The sequence below is a fragment of the Chionomys nivalis genome, chromosome 19 (assembly GCF_950005125.1).
Source record: "Chionomys nivalis chromosome 19, mChiNiv1.1, whole genome shotgun sequence".
Classification (NCBI taxonomy): Eukaryota; Metazoa; Chordata; class Mammalia; order Rodentia; family Cricetidae; genus Chionomys; species Chionomys nivalis.
This window is the reverse complement of record NC_080104.1, coordinates 20987163-21013548: the sequence shown is the minus strand read 5'-3', so window position 1 is coordinate 21013548 and position 26386 is coordinate 20987163. Positions and strand designations below refer to the sequence as shown.

Here is a 26386-nt window from a genome sequence, read left to right as displayed (position 1 = left end):
AGGAAGATGAAGTAGAACAGAGTCCCTGCTTCCCTGAGATGAACTATAAAGTGTGAGAGGCACTGAAACCACACTTAGTTCCCATCCATCTGGTCTCTGTTGCGTAATAGAACCGATGCGAAGTGATGCAGGATAAGTGTGACTAAGGTGGCTCCTCAGGAGTCTCAGCAGTTTCATTCTGCACTGAAGGAGACAATCAGTTATATTTACTTATCTATTTGCTGCATTGCCCTGGCAGTTCTGGAACTTCCGGACTCCAGTGATCCACACACAGAGCTGAAAAAACAGGTGTCTGCCACCATGGGCAGTAACAGCAGTCATATGAGCGGATTACCGAACAACCCAGCAGGTGCCCGCTACAGCTGTCAGCATCTGCAGAGAACAAACCAATTTGGTGAGGTTAGGGGACAGATTCATATGGAGTTGACACTGGGATTTGGTCTTGAAGAGGACATTAATAGATTTTTCAGTCTGAACACCCTTAAAGAAGCATCCTGAGAAGAACAGTTGCATGGGCTTCGGCAAATTTGCAGAATAGCAAAAGACTCAATTGGCACCATATTTGTACTCACAACAGATATTTGGATCAGATCCAAAAGTGGAGGTTGCACTAGAGTTCCAGTGTTGGATTTGAACACTGACTTGCTGTCTGGGCCATCTTGAGTATGTTACAACACCGTCTACCACTCGGTTCCATTGGCTGAAAATGAGGGCGTGTGAACCAGTCACCTAAAGTGGCTGTGGAGGTTACAGGACACGAAATGTCTTATGGTGTAACAAAATGCTTTTCATATACGATGTGATCTCGGAATGTTCAAAGCATGGGTCTTACCATTATCACTGCTAAAATTGTACAGGTCCTAACTTCAGATGAGGAAACATCTGAATAATGACACAGGGGGAGGGAACTTGGGCAATAAAGACATATGGAACTGACCAAGAGGAGCAGGAGTTTAAAAAACACCTTGACCTGGGAACTCCTCTGAGCAGCCAGACCTTGGATACCCTGAGGATTAGAAAGATTCTGGAACAGTTTATGAAATGATAGCCAACCAAATCCCCTTATGCCTTTTAGTTTGTTTTTTTTTAACAATAAGAAGAATCTAATTTTACTCTTAAGACTATAAATAAAGGGAGTGCTTAAGCAAATTCAGTCCCCCACAGCAGAAGAAAGGGATGATTATAGGATCCCAAGTATCCCTATCAGATATAGAGTCCTGCCTTGTCCTTGACAATCAGCCAAGTGCATTTCAAACTTTGCTGAACACATTATTGCAGTAGAATTTGTCTGTTTAAGTGCTTATGGGTGTAGTTTTATGCCTTTCAGTGCAATATCTTAATGCAGATGCAGGGTATGAGTAAGATAGGATCAGAAGAATGAGCATGACTTGCAGCTTTGAACTCTGTACCATGTAGCTAGGTATGTTCTGTTTTGGAATCATCTCCCGTGTCTCTGGGTCTGGGTATCACAGTTAACAGAAAGACCTCCAAGTAGATCATTATCTCCTCTTCTTTGTCCAAAGACCAGGAGCAAGCCCAGTGGAAGAACAGCCGTGCATGCTGTTTACCATGTACGGCTAACTACGCTTTTGTAGGCAATCAACCATTTTGACTACACACTGCAGTGGGCTTTGGAATCAGTATCTTAGGTGCTGTTAGAAAATGTTCACCTGTGTTAAAGGCTATGTTAGAAACAGAGTCTTTTTCATCTTCAGTGCTCTCATCTAAAAATAAAAAAAATGAAGACATTAAACATATCATCTTTGAAGCGACCCTGAAAGGATGAAATGATGAGGCAAGCTCATAATCTCCCCAAATTGTTAAATGAAGTTGAATGTCTATTTTGTCAAGTCATCAATATGGGGTTGCATGTGTGTTGTGAGAATTTTCTCCTCAGCAGACATAAACAATGCCTGTCCCCTCCTTCTACAGTCCCAGTGATAAATCAAAGTAGGATTCCTCCAGGGTTCACCCTGGGGACCCAAAAAGTTGACTAGGCTAACTTATAGAGCACTGAGCTTATTTATGGAGGGGGTATGGACTGGGGGGGGTCATTGAAAGAAGAAGCATGAGTGACCACAAACCAGTCTCACTGGAAAGTCTTCACCCAGTATAGATGACAGCTCTTCCCATGACCAGCAGAGCTTCCTTGTTCACCTTCCTCAGCCTGTGTATTCTAGTACCTCCCTGAGGCATATAAAATGTGGGCCCTTTTGCAAGTTAAAAGCTAGAAAGAGTGTCTGGGATACTCAGGTAAGGGTCTTACTGCTGAGTCCTATGGCTCTTCTCACCCCACCTCCTACTAGGCATTGCCAGAAGCTGACTTATCATAATGGACACTTGCAGGTAGACATAGCTGATCTTTTGGAGATGACAGATGTTTGGCTTGAGGAAAGAGTCCGCTAGTCTACTCTTTCTTCTGGATCTTAACATTTTTCCAGACCTCCCACTTCTGAAATTGTTCCTGAGTCTTGGAGGAGATATCATAGATGTCCATTTTCCTCTAACTCCAGTGGGGAATTGAAACCTTCATCAGTCTCTGTCTCTGGAATTGGTGAGTCTTGGAGGCAGTCCTTCTACTCTAAAACACACGTGATCTACAGGATCAAAACTGGAGACAGAAAAATACTGAAATAACCTATATGAGTGCTCTCAGCCATTAAATGTGAAGTCTTTTTGTGGAGTTTAGGTTCAAATAGATAATGGGTTTTATCCTCAACCATTCCTGTCACTATTGACTGGCACATTTGATCTGGTGTTTCTATCCCATAGCCTGTGGGATCCATACATCAGTAGGATTTTGGTGGTAATTTCCCTCAGCAGCCTTTATAGCACCTTCTAACACTACCAAAGCTAGACATAGGGAATTCCTGGCTCAGTCCTAGTTCTTTTCCTACAACCTGACCATAAAGCTCCAAGAATTTCACAGTTATCCATGGTCCCTGTCCCCTTAGTAAAGTGATTGTTCACTCTTACTCCTTCAAGTATACTTGTTTGTCTCTCGAGGGGGCTTCCAAGTCTGTAAAATTATGTAGTGTATGACATTATGCCATCAATACTATGGAACAGTCTTACAGAGGGTGGGCAGAACTAAAGCACAATATCCTGGACTACCATGTCACTACATACGATAGGCTATGAAGATCATCCTGGGGAGGCATTCTTAAAGTCCATTAGTATTTATTCCAAAGAAGTGGTATCAAAAGTTGGTGACTAGAGAGATACTAAGGTCAAACGTAAGAAGGTCTAATAAAGAGTGAAAAGATTTTATCTCTCATGTCTTTGGTTTTCTCAACAGATCAATGTTTGCTGCAGTGGCATTTAGTGTTCTGTAATTCTTACTCATTCTCACCCCCCTTTGATTGCAACAAGCCATATATAAAATTCACATATGCTTTCTATATGATCAGTGGTTGCCAGGAGAAATGAAAATAATATCTTCACAAAGACCCTTCTTGGATATCCATAACTACTTTTTTTTTATAAAGGGCAACACTAAAAAAAAGAAAATAACATGGTAAGTCAATGTGTAGTTTGTTCTAAATTCCAAAGATAGAGCACCCATGAACAGTAACTAATGTAAAGTTTAAGATGGCCAATGCAAACATCTACATGTGTAGCAATTCCATTTAGTTAGTGTGCTGTTGGATATTCTTCTGTACTCTGTGAATATGTATTGTTACCATTGGTTAATGATAAAAGATGCTTAATCAGTAGCCAAACAGGATAAGGTTAAGTGGAACAATTGAACTGAGGATTTGGATGAGGAGGGGAAGAGTGGAGAGAGACTTGAACAGCTGCTCAAGAAACAACATGACAGCAGAAGTATAAAAACCACCACCACATGGCAATACATAGATTAATAGAAATGGGTTAATTTAAATGTAAGAGCTGGTTAGTAGTAAGTCTAAGCTATAGGCCAGTTTGTAATTAATATTAAACCTCTGCATGATTATTTAGAAGTGCAGGATGGGTCAGGAAAGTGAAACCACTGTTTACATTCGTGTTTTAGAAAGTAAACATTGTAGAAATTAAAACAGTCATCCAGGATTATCATGGGGTCTAATGGGAGAAAGATAGGAGAAGAGCTTCCAGAGTAGCAGAAGTATCCCACATTGTGAATGTTGTAGTTACTGGGTCATACACGTGTCAGAGAATGTGCGCTGGGCACGAGGGAATTTTATTATATGTAATTTTAATACCTAAGGAAAAGAATTGTTATTCCTAAAATGAATATGAGACACTAGATGATGCTACACATTTGCACCTACAGGTAGCTAAAAGGACTCAGCAGGGTGGACAACTCGATGTTCAACTGAGAGACCATGCCTCAGTGGACCAGATGGATAATAAGAAAAACTCCCTCCATCTTTACAGCATGCACAAAGACCACACACATGTCCCCCACACATGCAATACCAGCACCACACAGAGAGATATATTAAAGAATCCTTCAACTTCTAAAATAATCTATGTAGAAGAAACCATGAATCTAGATATTAATTATTTAGCCTTCTTAATAATACAGATTTGCATATTGGAGCCTGCCCTAAGAATTTGGTTATAACCCGAGCGGTGGTGGCGCATGCCTTTAATCCCAGCACTCAGGAGGCAGAGGCAGGCGGATCTCTGTGAGTTCGAGGTCAGCCTGGTCTACAAGAGCTAGTTCCAGGACAGGAACCAAAAATCTATGGAGAAACCCTGTCTCGAAAAATCCAAAAAAGAAAAAAAAAATTGGTTATAAAGTCAGACAAAATGTGAAATGGAAACAAACAAGTTCTTAGGAAAGTCACACATATATATTTACCAGGACCTTTTTGCAAAGCTCTTCCACAGTATGTTCATATGTCCTGTGAGCTAGCATTTGCCTGAACATTTTTTTTGTATCTACTTTTCAAGTAGCTTGCAATTTTAGCATCTCACAGAAATATTTTTTCCCTCAGATTCCACCTTTATAGCTGTGTTTTAAGTGCTATAATACCGATACATCTTTGTCCAAAGTGACAAAATCATACACATTTTATCCTAAAGAAAAGACAGCTCTAGAGAGAAGAGCCCTGTAGTTGGCCTTTCGTGTGTCGTCTGCTTGTCATGTTTACATATTATATTGAGCTGCTTTTACAGAGAAAACTAGTATTCTGAGATAAATAGCATTTAAAATGAAGAACCATACAAGAAGGATCTGCAAAACTTGACATTTTAATTCTTTTTAAAATGATCATGCAAAAGTCAAATACAGTATTGGTTAGCACACCGTGGAACACATGAAGGCATGAGAAATCAAAATTAGATACATGAAGGTTAGAACACTTTTATCATTTTTCCCCTTGTGTCTGTGAGGCCTATTTGGATCATATGTTCTTTGGTGGATTGAACATATAGTAGAGACATTTTTCCGTACTTCTTTGTATTGTAAGACTCATTTTGGCTACAGCTTGTTTAGTTGTTTATAACATGCTGTTTTGTTTGGGCTGGGGGAGATGACTACGTGGTTAAGAGCATTTGATATTTTCCAAAGGATGCAAGTTTGGTTTCCAGCACTCATTTCAGGAAACTGGAATGGGTGTCTGGCTCCAAAGGGGATCCGATGATTCTGTGCTATAGGGCACTTACCTTCATGGGTATACACACATACTTTTTTCTAAATTAATTTTAAATATATTTTGCTTGTCTCACTCTCAGAACCATTGCTGACATCACCATCACATAGTTAGCAATGATGAAATTTGTTGGATTTTTTTACATAATGATTTTGGAGTCCTTTTTTTTTTCAATGTAGTATTTTAAAGCTAGTGAAAGATTGCCTTTAGAAAACAATAAAACTGCATGATGTTTGTGTATGCACAATGTAATCTATGCCCAATATAGTTTCTTCATTGCAAACACTTTTCCAGAACAGAGTTCAGGAATCCATCTTGCCTGTTCTGATGAGAATGAAGAAGAGGAAGTTGTTTACCTAACAGTGTCCACCCAGGGGTGTGCAAACTCTTCCTCAATCTTACGCCTTGTGACTTCTTGTCCGGCTTTTCACCCCAGTATTGTTAGAAGAAGGTATCCCTCCTTTCTAGTAATATGACTGTGGGACTCTGAGGTTTGACTTGTGGTTGTCATCCTGTTGCAGGAGTTGAGGATAGACACATTGTTAAAAGAGAGGAGTGGAGTGGTAGCTACATGGAAACCCACCGTGGGAGGACCCAATCCCAATTCCTGACGAACAATGATAATGTACAGAATCAATGTTGTGTGCAGTGGTTGGGGCCCTATATGCAATGATTTATGAAAATTCAGAAAAACAAGTTTTATTTCCTCATCTCCAGTTTTTACACTATAGTCCTTACTCCAACTCAATTCCAGTTTTTTTTGCCATTTTGATGAATATATTAAAGAATGATATAAAATATAGTCTTTATATCTATTAGAAAAAGAGACTTCCAGCATATTTACTTGTGTAATCAATACTTAAATATTGTATATAATGATTTAGATGATAGTCAAGTAGTTAGAGGTGAGTAACATAAGAAACAAATGATGGCCCCTTCATGGAGGTTTGGGTCATTCTGATTGATAATTGGTATAAATTTGCTTCTGCCTAAATCAATGTATTTTGTGAGGACCTTGAGGTTAATGCAATCAGTAGTTAATAGGGAGGGTGTGTTCCGTCCTCAGAGAATCTGGGACTTGGGTATCTTGAGAACATCTAGGTAGGTTTTGAACCTGCTACAGTGAGAGGAAAGGTCTACCTCAATCAAAGCTTAACACAAAACATATTCCCATGGGCCAATCTATAACTCCCAAGGAGAGAGCAGAAATGAGTCCTACAAATTATCAGGTCATAGTATTTATTTCACCAGTGCCTGTGCGAGGCTGCAGTGTCCCTTCTAACTGCAGCTGGGCTTCCTCGTGCTTCTTTGGCTCGGTGTGGTGATGTGTTTTATCTGGGGTTTGGCAAGAGCCTAGCTTCAAGCTTCAGGTTGGGTCCAGGTTTGTTGCGTAGCTCTTAGGTTTGATTCACAGTAATGGCAGTTTGAGAGGGCAGGCTGTATGTAACGCAAGAACAGGTTTGCAGCTTCTCCTTGTATTATGCCTGCTGTCACGCCATATCCAAAGCAGGTATCATGACCTAGCTCAAATTAAGGGCAGGAGGTACTTTAGCTACCACGAGGCTACAGCGAATGGGATACTTAAGCCAGGTAAGAAGCAGAACGGTGAGGTGGGTGAGAAAGGATAAGTATTTAAACAGTAATTTAATCAAAACAAATAAGAAAACAAAACCTTAAGAATTATGCTATCCGATATACATTGTTTATGAAAGCATGCTAAGATTCTGGCTTTTTTACTCATTATTTTGTCTATCATCTTATAATCTCCCATTTCTGCTCTTCTTTTCCCTTTCAGACCTAGTTTCCTTCCGTAATACAAAACCACACTTCTTAGACAAATGGTACAATTGAAATAAGCTTATTTTAGTGACTCCCAGCTGTATCTCCAGGATTCCTAAGCCAGTTAGGGCTGACTTTCCATCAGGGAAGCAAGCCAATGCAAGCACACCTGCTTGTCTGTTGATACCGTTAGGTTTCAGCAGCTCAAAGGACACCACAATTATAGCGCTGGGAGCGTCTTCACGCCTCTCCCCAGCTGAACAGACTGAAGTTCTAGATGTGTTTCTGTGCAGTATTGCCTTTTAGAGTCCTGTTTATATATGCAAAAGTTTCATGAAGGAGGTTCAGGATACAGTTATGGATACTCACTATCACTGATAGAATTTTAAATTTTGCTTATTTGTGTTTGCATAAATGTATACAAATGCTAAAGCATGCATGTGACTCAGGATGTGAGACTTGACAGCAAGCACCCTTAGCTACGGAGCCATCTTTCTGGCCACTGTTTCTGGAAGCTTCTAAAGTAACAGGTTAGTTGTGACTTTTCATGATATTATTCATTTCTAGTATGTTTACAACAAAAATAGCTAAAAAATTTTGGCATGAGTTATTGATCTTAAAAGCGACTAAGGTAAGAATTTCTCACAGTAAAGGCATTTGCTTTATCATCTGTCATAAGTCATGTTTTCAATTTTCCAGAGATTATGTATTGATTTATTCAAATATCTTTTCAAATAGATATTTCAAGTATATATTTTAGTACATTCCCAGAAATATATGGTCTAAGTAGAATTATGCATTTTTAAAAGAGTCATTTTATTTTATGTGCTTGAGTGCTTTGCCTACGTGTATATCTTTACATAACATGCATTCCAGGTGCCAGAGTAGGTCAGAAGATGGCCTCGGATCCCCGGAGCTGGAGTTATGGGGAGTTGTGAGGCTTTTGTCAGTGGCCCGATGTGGGTGCTGGGAAACAGCTCAGCTTCTATGCAAGAAGTGCTCTTAGCCACCGAGGCATATCTCCAGTCCCAGAAGTATAGTTTGTAAGAAATATTTCCTGGGGAATACTGTATGCAAATTTACCATTTAAATAATCTGCATATATTTTGCCAGAGGGAATGCTTTTTCGTCTGTCATGCCACAGTTTGCCCTCTTCCTGAACTCTACTTAGAAAGCTCCTTGAAGATTTTCATGTGTATTTAATAATTCATCACGATGAAAAATTCTTCTGCACGATATACTTTCTTAGCTTCAAGTATATTTACATTTACCTATTGGTCGCTGATTGTATAGAAAGGAATACATTGTAAATTCGAAAAAGTATGTTGTTTAACTCTCATGTTTGTTCCTTGGGATGATTGTTTTTTGATGAACATTAAATTATATTCTACTTCTGTGGAAATGTCATGTTCTTAAATTATGGGGATTAGTCATTTCCTTTGTGTTTATATTTTAATGACACATGACTTACATATAATACATTTGCAGATCCGACATGCTCAGACTGATGAGTGTTGACAGTTGGGTACATCTACATCCACACAAATCATACAAGATCCAAAAATCTCCTTACCTCCCTGACAGTGTTCACCTCCCATCCAAAGGGACCTATTTTCTGAGTCTTGCTACCTGTACTCACTTTTTACCACCTTTTGGACTTTATAAAAATTAAATTATACCTTAAGCCTTACTGTGTCTAGCTTCCTTTTTAAACGTGTTTTTGAGATTGATCCACATTGTCACTTGTCATAGCGTATCCTGTCTTATGAACACACTAATTTGGTCTTCCATTCCTGAGCACCTGTATTCCCTTCAGGTTTACTGGCCATGAATAAAACTGTGATGAGCATTTTCTATATGTCATTACATAGACATGCTTTTCCTGCTCTGGCACAAACACCACTATTGACCACATTTTATTATGCAGTTATATAGATTATTTATCTATTCTGGGTTCAAGCCCAGTATAAACATTTATATTTCATGTTCATATACATGCACTTGTGTACCCATTGACAGAGAATATCAGATACTACAAGTATTTTTATCTGTCTATAATTGTGTATTTGTATCCTTAATAATGTCTCTTAAATGAAATTCAAAATTGAAATTTTTGAGTCATAGTCTTCCTGTGTAACCTAGACTGTCAAAGTCACTATGTAACCCGGGCTGGCCTCAGCCTATATCAAGTGGTATTCTGAGTTACATAGCCAGAGAATTGCACATGGGCAGTGCTGATGAAGACTGGGAACATTTGTTTTTTCTTACTAAGGTTCCCATTCTTTAGCTTATTATTCAATTTTACATGTAAGAAAAATGGAAAACTGACAAAATAAGGCAGTTATATGGTTTTAGAGAAAATATTTTCTGTCTTTAGAAATTTCTATATAGAAAATTTCTGGTGTAAAAATATCAGAAATATTGCATTTGTAATATTTATTGCCTGCTAATATCATGACAAATGCAGTGTACATTCTGAAAAGATTGCATCATTATTCCCTTATTTCTAATTTAGGAATTTCAAAAAAAAAAAACATTTTAAACTTTCCTATGTCCTTATTTTCTTAAAATTTACATAAACATACTGCTGTTTTTTCATGCGGAAAGAGACAGAATTCTGGGCTTTGTATAAAATTGTTAGTTTCAGTCAAAATCTGTTCCTTTGGTGAGTTGGTATTTACTGTTTATACATTAAAAATACTTATCCTGGAGCTTGTGTACTGTTTATGTGTGAATTTAATAAATAACCTTGGAGGAAAACATAATTTAAAACGGTATTTTCTGAAGAATGAATATCATATGTGTTGAGTTTTGTGCTTATCTTCTAGACTCAAAATATTTGTTCCTGTTTTTACAGACAGAACCTCTTTATGTAGCCAGACTGGCCTTCATGTAAGGATTGCCAATATGTCTTAATGCTCTGAACTTTGTTATGGTATAGCATCATTTGTAACAATTTACTAAACAGTGTGGTTGAAGAATCCAGATATCTCAGAGGGTCCAGCACTGGCCCATCATTATCCCCGAAACTGAACACCAGTCTCTAAAAACTGCTTCATGTTACACTAGTTTATTAACTTCTTTAGCAATCTTTCCCATATCGGTCCATGGAATTATTTTCTATGGTGACACTTATTTTGATCATAGGGAATGTTTCCATGACTTAATCTTTTGAAAATGCTAACCTTGTACTCCATTTTCTGACTGCTCTCAGAACGTTTATCATTTAGTGCAGCTCTACTAAGTTCCTAGGATAGTGTGAAAACCTTAGGAAAAACTCGACTTTTAATTTTTTTCTTTTATAAACATTATGAGTTTCTGAGGCTCTTCTAAGATTAGCAATTCTTAATCTTTTTCTTCATATTATTCTTTTTTTCCCTGCAAGTATCTCACATAAAAGACAAGGTAATAGATGTTGACACTTAGTGTTTGCTACATAAATATGAAGGCATGAGACCAGATCCCAAGCCAGTACACACACACACACACACACAAACACACAAACACAAAACAGCAAAATGAATTAACACTCACGACTAAGAAAAACATGAAATTTTAAAACCCACATCTGTGTCAATAGGGTTGACATAAACGAGTTTTGTTCTGCGTTTTCTAACAGAATAATGCCTTTTTCCTACTGCTACATAAAGCAATTAATATGGAGTTCAACAAAACAAAATCCAACTGTCTAATACTTGGTGACCTCACTGAGGGAGAAAATGATATAACAGCTTTTTCTTATAATGACTGTCATAAAAGCTAAGGGTGTAACATTAAAATGCAATTGAGAGAAAGCTGCTTTATGGGAGACTGTGACCATGTGGTCCAGGCTACTGAGATTTCTTATGGTTTCATTTCCTTTAGAGACTCATACATTCTAGTGCAAAGAATGTAGGGCTTACTTCTCACCAGCCTTTCCCAAACACCGGAATGACACATTATAATCAAATGGTGAGCTAATAGGATTAAAATTTCTAAATCCAAATTCCAGCCTTTTCAGTCTGGCTTGGGACAAAGAGGACAAAGAAAACCCCTTCACGGGATTCTAATGTATAAGAGTCTCAGGAAGTAACTGATTTCCCCTGAATATTGCTTTTGTCTGTTAGTCTTTGTATGTGACCTGGCCATTATAGAGTGCTGTAAAATTTGTGTTTGTATTCCTCCCTCTGGACTGAGAATGACAATACTGTTCAACAAAGGATGCCACCTTTTAAGAGACTAGTTAGTTGAAAGAACTGTGCCTAGAATTTAGGTTTCTGGGGTACTTGTTTAGTGAGAAAGAATTGAACGACTGATCAATAACAAGAGGAGAAACAATAAAGGGGAGCTAAGAACCCCAAACCCAGGCGTGTGCAGGCCATTGTGTGACCAAGGCAGCCGAACCCCCCTCCCCCCCATGCAGCTGTTCATGTAGGATTCCTGCGGTCAGTAGTGGGATCAGTGTTCTCAAGTTACATAGGTCAGCCTTCCTTCTGCAAACACTGCGGAAGAATAATCCAGCAGTTGGAGATATTTAACTATAGAATTAACTATGTCAAGGCAAATTCTCTGTGGCTTTAGGTTTGCTTGGATAGAGAAGAAGACAAACTCCAATCTTACTGTTTTATAATCTCCAATGTGTTTCTGCATATGTGGATCTATAACTGGGAGCTGGGCACCCCATAGCCGTAGAATTAGTTATAATTCTTCGAGTACTGCCCAAAAGCAACATGAGCGTTAGTCATATACACAATAGTATAGTTGTGATTATAACCTCTGAGAACATTAAGTCACTCAACAGTGTACAGACATTTTAAAAGTGTAAGAAACTGGAATCTGATTTTTATAAATATACTTTATACTTAACAGATGGTTGAAAAAGGCACAGTCTTGACTGCATTCTTAATTCTATACTTAAATATTATTTTTGTGGGTGCAGTGAACTTTATTGGTGGTATTCAAGAGAGTGGGTCTCCCTAAGCCCCTCCCATTCTCCCTGCGGTTTGAGATAGAAACAGTGAGAGGCAGTATTGGAGGCTGAGTTGGGACAAGACTCCTCAGTAGCTGAGGGTCTTTGTCTTCTTCTCTGTTATTGCTGTAGTCATAGTCCAGGTCTTCTTACCTCTTGGAGGTTGTGAGATCCACCACCCTTTGCTGTAACTGTATTCATTGTCTTACCAAGAAATGAACTTTACAAAGCTGTCATTGAGAGCAATGCCGGCCTCAGCATCAAAGGCAGGAAGAGTAATCATCACTTCTAAAGTCTCAGATGACAACTTGGACCTCAGTGTAACCCAGGATGCCCTTTAGTGGACCCTCCAATACCTGCTTTACCACCTTCTTGATGTCATCGGGCACCTTTCTGAAGTCGGCATGTCAGATCAAGGATGGACACATTGCAGATAGGACCACGGCAGGCCTTGTCAAGTTCCTTATTCAGCTATGGAAAGACTGTGCCCACAATCTTGGTAGTACAAATGGATGCAGAAATGACGTCCTGTGCAGCCCCATGGCCATCATGCTATAGTTTCTGAAAGGGGCCATCTACAGTCTTCTGAGTGGCAGTGATGGCATGGCCAGAAGCACTAAACATTTGGTGGTGCAGGAAGCATTGCTGAAAATCTTGAGTTAGTAGTCATACTTCTCATGGTCCACACCTTTCACAATCATAGGGTCATCAGTAGAAGGGACAGACATGCTGACTGACCCTTTGGCTCCCTCTTTGAGTCCCAACCATCTCCATGGTGATGAAGACACCAGTAGGCTCCACAACATATTGGGCACCGGTATCATCCCGTTTGATGTTGGTGGAATCTTGTTTCTGGAAGATGGAGAGGGCCTTATTGTTTCCCCTTCTCAGCCTTGATTGTGTCATGGAACTTATCATGAGTAGAATCATACTAGAACATGTAGACCATGTAGTTGAGGTCAATCAATGAAGGGTCATTAATGGCAGTAACTTTGGCAGAGTTGAAGTGCCCAATATGGTGCCTCAAATCTCTTCACTCTGACCTTCACCATCATGTCTCAGAGTTGAGACTGGCACTACATGACAAGATGCAGCGGTCTCTGAACCAGGGAAGGACAGTGCACCCTTAATATTATCTTAATTATATCTGAAGACACTTTTTAAGTGAAATTAATTTAAATAGCTTCAACAAAATAAAATACTATGGCAATATAATAGGGCTCTACTCCTTCAACTAATACTCTGAGAAATCTACAAAACAGGTCAGTGTAAAAGCCATGCCAAGGAGTGGTTTCCTATCTGCTCATCACACGGAGTTGGTGTCATGATCAAATGAGTTAGCGAATGCAAAGTGAATTAGCAAGTTTCTATTATAAAAACTAGACGGATGTGAGTTATTATGGTCATGGCTGTGACTGATGGGCAGACTAACTTGCTTGCAGGTTGTGATTATAGCAATTGGCATGGAGTGTGGCATAGAACAGGTGTCTCAAAACATTGACTGTTCATCAGTTACACCGGCCTTTTTAAACAACTCATACAGATGTTATGATTGCTCAGGCATTCCAGTAAGACTTTAGAAAACCAAACTGATTTCTGTCCTGTTTTCAAGTAAAGATTTTCAGCTTCTTCCCAGTATTTAGGCTGATGTTATTAAATAAAACCTTTCTTGCCTATATATGATCTGGATTTTTAGAAGATACTTGTAAAATATTACTCAGAGTGCTAAGGTTGGAAGTCTTCATGGCGTTCTGGATATCTGAGTTGACTTTTGAGAAAGACTGGAAATTAAGAGACAGAATGTGACAGACAATTTGATGGAAGGGAAATGTAATATGGGAAGGAGATGAACATGTCGAGCACGCTCTAGAAATGTGAAGCTGACTTACCTGGGTTGGTGGATGACCTATGTTGGGAATTAAGAGGAAGAAATGGACAATAAGTGATATGTATGAATGAAACACCTCAGAACAAGACAGTTGTGAAAGCCTTGTCCATGGTAGGGAATGTGAAACCCATTCCTGGACTCTGTGAGAGGAGAAAAATTGAGGAAAAACAAATTTGGAATTTCTAGCTGTAAGAATGGGTGACTTTGAGAGATCTTTCAAAAAAAGAGTCACAATTAGAGAGCCAGAAAGAGGGCATCACAGCAGCACTGAGATTGTGAGCATCAGTTGTTTGCAGCTAGAGCTGGGGGCGGGACCTGGGAGAATGAAGCTAAGTGAGGCACACTAAAGTCTCATGCAGTGGCAATAACCATCTTTATTGAGAGCATCAGACAACTTACACCCTGAGCGTAAAGAGGAGTCATGAGAGTAAAGTGTACAATCGAAAGGGCATGCCACACATGGCGGACAAGTCACACTGTGCAAACAAACAAACAAACAAACAAGCAAACAAACATGCTTTTCCATTGAGGCTGATAAACAAATAGCAATAGTCAGTTGTAATAAATTATCTGAAGTCAACCCACTCTAATCTGCTACTCCTGGGAGGGCCACAAGAACAGTCTAAGAAACAATTTGTGTTCTGAAGAAACTGAGGTCACAAGACACTTGACTTGCTTTCTTGGAGTTTTCTTCCAAGCGTTCAGAATTCTCATAGGACTCCATTTCTGGACTGTGTTCCTACAACCAGTGACTTAATGGAGTGCCCCGAAGATCTAGGAAATTGTATGGCGATTTCAGCGGAGGACAACTAAGATATTTTTTTCTCTGTTTCTTTTATTTTTTGAGATTGTAATATAATTATATATTTCTCCCTCTAAATCTTTCCATGTACCCCTCCTTCATCTCTTTTAATACATGTTTTTTTCATTAGTTGTTGCTATATGCATATATGTATATACATACATATACCTAAATACATAAATACAACCTATTTTGTAAAATGTTACTTGTATGTATGTTTTCAGGACTGACCATTTGGCGTTGATAACCAAGTGGTATATTCTTTCTTGGGGAAAACTACTTCTCCTGCTCTCAACATTCCTTAGGTGCTCGCAGTTCTTGTGCAGAGTTGAGGCCTCATGGCCTTTTCCCTATCCATGTTACTATGCTAAATTTTTGTCTTTGTTCAGCTCATGTTTAGACAGCCATGTTAGTGAGACTTTATGTGCGAAGCTTCTGATGTTCCTAGGAGACATGATCTCACAGCAAATTCTGTTCCTCTGGTTCTTATCTCTCTTTGCCCCTTTCCGCTGGAACTGTTTATGCTCAATGCTTAGTCAAGTTCGAGGCAGATGCAGATTTGACACCTGAGCGATGTGGAGTCACCTCTGCAAAGCCATTAGCATGATAGTTCTGCTATGTCAAGAAAGAACAGAAAGCTTGGAGGATGTACCTCTGTCCCAGTGAGTTTGAGGAATCTTGTTTTCTATGTATTTGATCATCCTAAATGAATATTTCCTAAGTGACTGAGGATAACTTCATCAGCTTGGGTGAAAGGGATACAAAAAAATAATTTACAATATTTATTTGCTTTTCTTCTAAGCACAAAAATCATGACAAAAAGCAATTATATTCAAGTATTAGAGTTGCTACCAACGTGTCAAGTTGAATTGTTTTGTCCTTTTATCATATTCAGGTAACGCAGGCATTGTGGTCTCTTGACACATTAAATTACCATTTATTTACAACAAATGAATAGTGTCTGTTTCTTTCAAGGCACTTACGCATTCCCACGCGTTCCACAGTGCGGCACACATTCTTATTTGATGGGCCCCATTAACTCTTTAATTCTCAAGGCAGGTGAATCGGTTGCAAAATTGGTTAGCATTAATTGAATGTAATGACTGAAATATTTCATTAATGCCTTTGTAAATTTCATTTTCCAGCTCATTTTGTCTATTTAAAATCCACAGAAATCCCACCAAGGAACTGTTGGGGACTCTCTAAGTAGCGATTTATTAGTTATTTTAATGACTAATGAGAAGAAAACGAATGACTTGTGGCGAAAAGGCATTCTTAGATCCACGCACATACCCTAAAATGTTTCCTAAAAATCAGAAAACTTGTAAAATAACTCCAGCATTTTACTTTACTCCTGTCCATTTTTCTCGTTTTTTACCATCAGATTTCATAGGTTCGGCACAAGCACGGAGACGATAGCAAACTGTTATACAACAACTGTCTTTTGTTCTCGCATAGCATTCAAGCATGGCCAGAAGTATCTGCTAAACATCAGTGCCTATAACTTGAAATGCTCCGTTATAGTTATAGCTGCTGGGACTTGGAATGTAGCTCATTGGGAGGAGTACTATCCTAGTGTTCCTAAGGTACTAGGTTCAATCCCCAGTACTGCCCAAAACAGGTGTGGCAGCACCCAAAATTTTTGCTAGAGGATTCGAAGATCAAGTCCTGGTGAGATTGAGGCTAACTTAGGCTAAATGGGTCTCTCTATCTAAAAAATAAACTATATTCAGTGGCTATTACTAACAGTTAAATTACAAAGAAAAATATTTCACAGGTATCATGTACTTTCCAAAACTTGTCCTTCTGAGAAGGAGTAGTGCTATTTTTACAAGTCAATTTGTAACTTGAATATCGCCGATTTTGTTTTCCTCATAAAACACCAAGTACAATGTACAGTGTCTGATTGGATTACCTGACTGAAGAAATGGATGTCATGCCCTAAGGTTCACTGGAAATATTAAGGAATGTCAGCTAGTATTATTAACTGTTATTTTCTAGTTATACGGTTCTTCAGATTTCACATCTAAATTCATCCCAGTTTGCTGAGTTGCCTTTTCAAGTGACTGAAGACAATTTTAAGATGTATGCCTCTCTTTGAGACTGTTGACATTTCTTTTTAATGTGGTGTTATTGGAGAGAAAAATGTCTTCTCTTTCACTCTTTCAACTCAGTGGTGGTTTCAATGCAATGGTAGTTTCTATAGGCCACGCTCTGGCTCTGCTGGATCACAGCCAGCAGTTTAGACCACTGAGTCTCACTGGGGCCACAAGGCAAATAAATCAACTGTGAATACACTTCACAAACGGAATGGAAGCCCTAGACACTGTAAACTGCTTTGTCTTTAAGACAACTGGTGTTAGGCCCATGACTCTTGCAGTAAGATTGTATGATTTTATACCAATATACTTTCTTTTGTTAAAATAAAAAGTATGTGGTTTTCTTTGAGTGCAGATGTTTCTGTGAGTGAATGTGGGCATGACAGGCAGTGGTTTCCAGGTGTTTCAGTGGACATGAATGGGCAGGCCTTAGGCTTGTGCAAATGGAGTGCAATGTGTTCTGCACAGAAGCATGATCTACCTCGGCTTCCAGAGGAACACAAGTCTAGCCAGCGGGTGCAGACTCTTTCCTCCATTGCCCGATGAAATTAGATGTCCTTTTAGTTTTTCCTGGCTTTTTTCATAAATACTATGGATTGTGACTTTTCAGGTTAATTTTTTTCCTTGAAAAAGCAAAACAAAACAAACAAACAGAAACCCCAACAGTTTCTTTAAACCTCCTGAGAAGTCTCTAGATAGACTTTGCCTCGATTGCTCCAGTAGGTGTATGAGGAAGAATTAGCTGAGGTCAGAATGCTGTTGAACATGCTCACATGAGCATGCTGAGGGGGGGCTTACCATAGCAAAATGTGATCTAGAAGATGAAAGGAACGTGCTAACTTCTTCCTGCTTTCTAGACTTAAGGGCCGCAAATGGTACTGTTTGGGAGCCGCAGCTGGGAGAAGAGGCAGCCCACAGAGAGTTTCTTGGGTCTCTGGCACAGGTCAGCAGAGAAGTTGTTAGACTGAGTTCTATCCCTAGGAAGTGAGAGCCATGAGGGCAAGTAGGGATATGGCTGCACTCTCCAATACCTTTCCAAAATGAATCTCACCAAGTGTTGCCTTCTAGGGCCATTCTGGAAGAAGGGGAGATGGTAACTATAGTTCAGCCTAAGGGTGATGGTTGATAAAGTGATTACCTGTTTTTGCTGTGTTACCTCCCCCACCTCCTCGGCAACACGGTTTCTTTTAAAAACTCCTTTGTTTCTCCTTTTCTTTATTTTGCCTAGCCCTTACCCTCCTCTCTTCCTGTTTCAATTTCTGCCTTGAATTTTTCCCTCTCTCTTCTATCGTTACCTCTTTTCTCAATGCGGGTTTTCATCAAAGTATCAACATTCACCAGCTTCATTATTACAGAGCCTTTTTCTTTCCTTCCGAACCCACTGACATTAAATTGGCAGGTTCTATCTATTCTTATCTCAAAACCAGTCTTGAGGCCTCAACATATTGGATGCTTCCCCCTGCTCCATTGACTCTTAATGCATTCACATGAGTAAGGAAATGCAAATGAGAGGACATATGTGTGGGGTATGAAATCAGATGAAATTTGTGCATGACTATAATATTTCAAGAATGGTGAATGGGGAAACATATTGATTTTGTTAAAATAATAGCTTGGATAAAAATAGGCTGCTTGGGAGACTGGAGAAATGGTTCACCATTTAGGAGAACTTGCTACTCTTTCATTGGGTCAGAGTTGGGTTTTAAGGCCACAGCTTCCGGCTCTTTATGCCTTATTCTCACCTCTGCAGGCTCCTGTGTACTCGTGCATGCGCATGCACACACACACACTTATACAGACACACACACACACCAGCATTAAATAAATCTTTAAAAAGAAGTTAATTGGAAATGATGCTGATATCCTTTGAACAGACGTAGGATTTTGCAGGATGGAACTTCTTAGGGCTGGGCGAAGAGCAAAGACTTAATTCTTATTATTTTCTTTCCTCCCCTATGTTTGAAAACAAGTTTTATTCTTCAAATGTTTAACTATTACATTAATCTCAATAGCAAATCATCTCTTTTAGGAGCCTCTTTGTCTAGTTTTCTGAATACCAATGTCTTGGCCTTTGCTGGACAAGGTCAGTACTCTCGGGGTTCATTGTGAAAAATGGCCAGATGTTTTGCTTTCTTATAGTTAGAAATCAGCTTCACCTGTCTTTGTGGTTTTCTTAAAATAAACCCCATGTGGCTGTTGAGAGTTCCCAGAATGTTCATCAGTGGCAGAAGAGGCCCTGATGGTTTCTGATTTTGTCTAGCTTCTGTCTAGCTTTTTAAACCCTGACATTCACATTCTTCTTTTGGTGAAGAGTTTCATCCTCTCCTTCTTCATCTTGTGGGGAAAACCCATCATTCTCATTTCTTCAGTGTGGAATTGACACCACTAAGCAAATTTTCATATGAAATGTGATTTAAGATAATATTTTTGAAGCTTTTCCTCTTTTAGAATTTGTAAATGGGAATGAGATCTCTTCTGAGGGCTTTTTTTTTTTTTGAAGAATGTATCTGAAGTGATTTTTATCAATTGTACTCTGCCTTAAAGTGACTGATCTTTTATCTTTGATAGATTTTTGTATAAATCTTTCTTTATGTCAGATAAGCTGCATTGCATATTAAATTTTACAGTGTTCCAATTGGGTTAAAGTCACATTATATTTCTACTTAAGCTAGTATGACCTCTTGCTGTCAACACTGCTGTGATATTTGAAGAGTATGGTCTTGTGAGCAATGTTTCCAGAACACACATGTGTGGGATTATTCAGAAGCTTTCAATAGTGCATCTGCATCATAAACTACTGATACTGAAAGGTTATTGAAGACATAGGACAACTTATTATCCTCTTAGCCTCAAAGAACTGCAAATATATGGGGAATATCAGTCACTTGACCCAAATCCTGGCTTTTTAAAGTAACAACACTTGCCGTTTATCAGTATCAAAATTTTAAACGTTGTAATTTGTTTACTCATTTATATGTGGGGAAGAGGGAGACGTGAATGTGAAATTCCTTACATATGGAAGTTAGAGAAAAGGTTGAAGATATCGATTCTCTTCTACTGCTTGGGTCCTCCTATTCATCTTCAGGCTTGGTGGCAAGTGTTTTTACCGTCCTGATAATCTCCCCAGGTCTAGAAATGAAATGATATCTCTAAAGTATTCAGTTTCTTTTTCTAAGTTCCCTTTTCTATCAAGTGGGATATCTGTATACCTTTTTATAGTGAAAGATGAAATGTCTACACTTTGGTATGTGATTAATGTTGAATATGAAGTTCAGATCCTATTTAGAAAAAAAACAAGCCAAAAGATCCATTCTTTCTTAACTAAAAGATATTTTCTTAATCACAGTTTTAAGGTGTTATTTCCTAAAATTTGTTGTATAAATATTTAAAGCAGGAATTTGTCATTGAAGGGTTTTGTTTCTCCCATGGGATGAAGAGTTGGCTTAGTTGGCACAGTGCTTGATGTGATAGCATGAAGATCTAAGTCCCACTTCTGCATACACATAAAAAAGCGGGGCGTGGTCCTGTGTGCCTGTGTCCACCTACTCAGGCACTGCAGATTCCTGGAGAGCACTGCCTAGCCTGTGTAGCTGAATTTCAGGGAGAAACCCTATCTCAAAGCTACAGTGAAGAGTGATTGAGGAAGACCCCTGATACTAATGTCTTGATGATCTCACACACACACACACGCACATACACACACACACACACACACGGACAAAAGGGGGAAAAGAGAGAGGGAGGGAGGGAAAGAGAGGAAGAGAGAGAGAGATTTATTCCCATTTACTGTGTCATATGCTAAGAAATAATTTTTATTTTTTGTTTTTGTTTTTCGAGACAGGGTTTCTCTGTGGTTTTGGAGCCTGTCCTGGAACTAGCTCTTGTAGACCAGGCTGGTCTCGAACTCACAGAGATCCGCCTGCCTCTGCCTCCCGAGTGCTGGGATTAAAGGCGTGCGCCACCAACCGCCCAGAAAGAAATAATTTTTGTTCAGAAAGAGAACTATATCAAAGCAAACAGTGGTGCTAAATTCAAATAATAATGCTGTTCACTATAAATTATATTTTGAAAATATTTGACAGAAATGTGATATAATTTCAAAGAAATGTTCTATGTAGTTTATTCTGAGTCATATACTTTAGCATGTTAACTTAGTTACTCAAGTTTGAAATCTATAGCACCTAAAAAAGTATGCTGGAAAAGCTCTACGATTGAGCAACTCTTCATTTTAAGCAGCGGAAAACATGAGATATGAATTCTGTAGGGTAGGGAAATGAAGAGGATGCTTGGGAATATGTCAGTGTGCTGAAGGAGAGCACACTGTAGAAGTGAGAAGACTTAGTGGGGTAGGGGACCTCGGAGACTGACATTGAATCAAGTTATAGAAATGTAAAAAGTTTAATCATACAAGTATAGGAGAGAGCGCTCCAGATAGAGGTAAAGACTGGTGCAGAGAAGGTAAGATAATTGTTGGAATGGAGGATATTTGGGATATAGAAGGACAGAAGGTGAGCTCCCAAAGTTATGATCGGCTAGAAGATATCTTAAAGACTCTGCATGTTATCATAAAAAGACTGAGATGCTAATGCAGAATTGTGGGTAGTGCTGTCATTTATGACTTATTTTTCAAAAGCGTCTGAGTCTGTGCTGAGAATAAACGCAAAGACCAAATCAAGGGTAAAGACTGAGCAGTCCATCAAAAATCAGTGGGTAGGGTCAGTGAGACAGTGTGTAAGGTGCTTGCTTTCCAGGCTGATGACCCGAATTTGATTATCATGATCTGTATGGTGGAAAGAGAGAACCAACTCTAACATGCTGTTGTCTGACCTCCAAATGAACACCATGTGCTCAGAATTAAAGTAAAATCATGTCTGTAGAGTAGACATGATTAGACACAGAAAGTAGACTCCTTTTGAAAATGTAGCTGGTATGGTAGACTAGGTATAGAGTATGAGGAAAAGACAAGCAAAGTCCAAAGTTTGGACCTAATAGCTAGAGAGAGATTTTTACTCGCAGCAAAGATAGAAATACTGGAGAATCAGGTTTGGAGGAATGACGTATCACTTAAGAAATGTTGCCGCTAAGTTGCCTGTAAGATATTCAGTGCCAGAGAGGCAATTGCACGTATGACTGGGATTAAGAAGGAGTACCAGCCTAGAGATAGGAAATTCACATTTATTTATGTACTTCATGGTAAATGATGTGATTGAGAACAACTTAGAATATTTTGAGGACAAGAAGGAAAGGAAGGCAGTGAAAATGCCTCTGGCCAGCAAATGAGAAGACTGTGTATTTGAAAGATTTAATTTTTCTCATCCTTACTTTAACATTCTCATGAATTTAAGGCAAGTGTAGGTTAGTCCAGTAACCTGTCCAAAGCTGGCATAAACTTAACCTGTTTCTCCTGTGCTGTTTAACTGGAATTGTCTCCACTAATAATAAGAAAAGCAGGTGACTGAAACCAAACATGTCAACAGCTGGAGTCTGTTAGCAGCAACCTGCTGAGGGTGGGGTCAGGAGGAGCACAGGGAGTGGCTGCTTGATGTTAACTATGAAACACTGAACAACTTAAAGTTTAAATTTGGATAAAGCTTTATAAAGTAGTCATGGTGGTTTTATGTAGAAGCCTGGTTGAAGGTAGTGGTTGCAAGCCCCAAAATGGGAAGTCAAAGAAGGGTTTGGGGTAATAGAGGGGCAGAGAGAGAAGGAGGGAGGGAGAAGAGTGAGAGAGAAATTATGTAAATTGTGTTTCTTGAAAGCATTCAGAATCTTTAATTCACATACTCTAGTATCTGAAAGCACATTCAGCTGCTGTGTGGAGAGATGAGAGCCTTTCCTTGGTCGCATCTGCTGGCTTGTGGCAATGTGAGTCCCTCTCCTGTGTGTATGTGCATGGAAGGGCAGGAGTGGTTGAGTTGAGTGGGCAGTTGGCAGCCATTCCTTGAATTGATTGTGATCATTCTAAAGCCCAGCAGTGCTGAGGGTGGGGTCAGGAGAAGCATTCCCCAGAGGTAGCTGCAGAATGCCTTATTTGCATAAGGCTTTCGTGATGCTTAAGGCATAAGCGAATGCTTACATACAAGGTTGTAAGAGTTCAGATCTGATTTTTTCACCATGTAATTGAAGACATTACAAAGAGTTAGAGGTCAAATGCCTCAAAATGTTGCTCAGACTATAAAGATTAAAGGAAGTGAACATCATGGCAGGATTTGTGGTCTCTGAATATATAGTTGAAGTGAAGTCATGGAGAGAACATTAAGACACTGAACTACCATTGGATTTCTTTAAAAATGAAGTAACCTTATCATTATAATGTATCTAATGTCTTGAGCTAAACAAATTCCATACACTGATACTGTGAAAAATATTAAGATTTTAAATCTCTAAACTGAGATTAATTTGAATCATAATTTTAAAGGAATATTAAACCTTATAGGCTAACAAAAACCTTGAAAATATTATTTATTCAGTATGTCTTGTTCTGAGCATCAGATATTTTTTTTTCTGTTGTTATGGGTAGCCCATCAGAGATGACCACTCAAACACAATTTACAAACTGTGTAGTCCATTGAAAGTCTTCATTTCATCCAGCCGGAACTACACTCAAGTGTTTGGGACGTACACATAGCCCGAGTGTCTGGAGCACAGGGTTTTTGAAGGCAAATATACATCCTGGCGTCTCACTGGCAGCTGCAGGGGGCTTTGCAGAAGCAAACAGTTTAACAGAAGCTAAATTAGCTGGGGCATCTTGACCTCAGCTTCCTACAATAGAGTTTGCCCATTTTCCATGGGATTCTTCGTTGAGATGATCACATTCGAGTTAAATCAAAAATGGACTCAGCAAGAGTGGAGGAACCTCTGCACTGTCTTGTCTATCACACTTTCTTGTATCTAGAAGCTACTTTGTCTAAAAATATTTCAGATTAAAAATATAGGAATATATGTCATCATAATTAAGAGTCCTTTTAAACTGGTTGAATGATTAGCAATCTCAAACAAATAGTTTCTTCTCTCAAAACTCAGATTTGATGACTAACTCTGTCAGTAGAAGGAATGTCTTGTGGGTAAAGATGAGTATGGAAATGTGGTGTTGTCTTTTTCTTAAGAGTTATGTCTAAATTAACCTTGTTTAGTCGCACAGGTCTCTAATCCCTGCTGCTCAGGACGCTGCGATAAGGTAACAGGTTGGAGGGTCACCTGAGTTACAGAGGGAGTTCAAGACTAGCTTGGGTAATTTAGTGAAAAGCCGGGTTGGGATTACAGCAATGGTAGAATGCTTGCCTAGGCTTAATCTCCAATACCAAAAATAAACAAGGAAATAACTTAAAATGTGGATCTTTATTGAAATCAATTCTAAGGGTATTGTGTTTGTAGAGTGGTGTGTTTATTTTTATAATTTAATGGAGCTTCAAAATTCAGAAATTCAAATCAAGTATTTTCTCTTCCAGAAAGGTTGAGTAGCAAGTGCAGATGGAAGAAATATGCCCCAAGTTTTAAAACCAAACCACGGGGTCTTGACATCGCATGACAGTTTTCTTCTAAAAGCATGGCTTTGTATTTCTTTTTTTGTCTTTTTTTTAAGTTTGGCTTAGAAAACTACCTGTGGTGTATAATATTCTGTGATTCTTAGAAAATAGTCACTTCAAAGAGTAAAAAAATCTTCATGTAGTAGATTTATTTCAAAGCTTTCAACAAATACTTGATCCTCAAGGGAGAAAAAGCAGAATCTTGATTCTCAAATTCTTCAAAAATTCTCGAAGTTGGTGGTATTTTCAGAAGCCAGCCCGTGTAGATCAAATAGGCTGCATATGCTCTTTTGGGATGAGTGAGAATTGTCAAAGATTTTCCCACTGCTATGAAATTTAAGTTACTGGGCATTCTACCCTGTGAAAATGAGACTGGAGTCCCAAGGCTGAGAAATCCTTATCCATGGCTTCTAACAGCTGTCTTCCTGCATTGCCGCTACGTGAATAGCTTCTTCATGAAGCTGTGGCAATAGCATGAGGCTTTCTGGTTCCTGTGGATATTTCTCACTGTTCTCTCTTGACCATCTATTGGGCATTTAGCGAGCCCAGATTTAGCCTTCATCCCAGGAGGAAAGTGTCGAGGTTTTCACATGACTCCTTGCTTCGCTCACCGTGCTTACGTACTGATTTCTGAGTGTTCTTGCTGGTGGAATGAGCAGTGTGTGTCTGTGTGTGCACATTTTGTGTCCACGTCTATCTGTATGATATCTTTCAGAAGTGGAGAATTTTGCCACGCAGCTTTTCCTCTGACAAAACAGTTTATTACCATGGCCTCACCAGAGATCTCTTGGCATTATGTAATTGGCCTTAATTTTGAGTAATGTAGACAAATCTCCAAGAAAGTTCTTAGGGAGGGACCGGGCTCATGCTTGGTGGTCCTAGAACCTCAGGGTATTTACGTCTAGCAAATTATATAATGTCAGGCCTCAGTATTTATAACCAGGCTTCTCTCTTTAAAGCTGTGCTTGATTTACAGCTTTGAGAAGTATCTAAGTCATTTTAAGTACAGTCTCAGCTGGAGGCATTTTCTGATTTTGGCCAATGGATCCCTTCGGTGCTCTAAGCCCTGTTAACATGAGAGTAAGAATATCATCAACTCCTGCTGCCTTTCGGAGCTTAGCTATCTTGTCTACTTTCTGCATTTATTTTATGATGAAGGGCTCAAGGTACAGCGGCTCTTCAAGATTTATGGCACATGAATCCGTACGCACTTCCCATGTAAACCTGCCCTTCATTTCTTCCTTCTCCTCAGCTTGAAGGGAATTTGGAATATGGGGGCAGGAGTCTAGAAGCCTCTAAGATGTCTTTCTGAATAAGCAGGAAGACATATGTGGTGGTTGATGATGTGAAACGAGAATCCGTATCTTCTAGTGAGACAGCCAAAGCCACAGAAAATTCTGCTTGATTCTTTTAACCTATCCACCCAGCAGCGGTTCCTATTTTTAAGCTCTCAGATGGCTTCACATGGTGAGACCAAGGCTTTCAATAGCTTTTCTGCTATGGGAAAAGCTGCTGACAATCATTGCATTGATGCTGAAAGGAAAGTCAAATATTGAGGCCAGCATAGAGTTTGTGTGGGTGTATTTGGGCCTATGGAAATCCAAGGAAAAGAATTCCACCTTACAGGGCCTTTTTGGGGCCCGACGCCAATATTGAAGGGGCTCACCAAGATTTGCCTTTAGATTGTGTTTTCAGTACGGTGTTTAATTGCTGGAAATGCTCTTCACTTTTATAATTAATAGTG

The 26386-nt window shown here is 39.1% G+C and overlaps 1 protein-coding gene across 30 annotated transcripts in view; it reads left to right on the top strand.

Annotated features, from left to right (window-relative positions):
* The window catches only part of Rims1 (regulating synaptic membrane exocytosis 1), a 454154-nt gene that overhangs the window by 51700 nt on the left and 376068 nt on the right, over nt 1-26386 (top strand). The window lies entirely within an intron of this gene.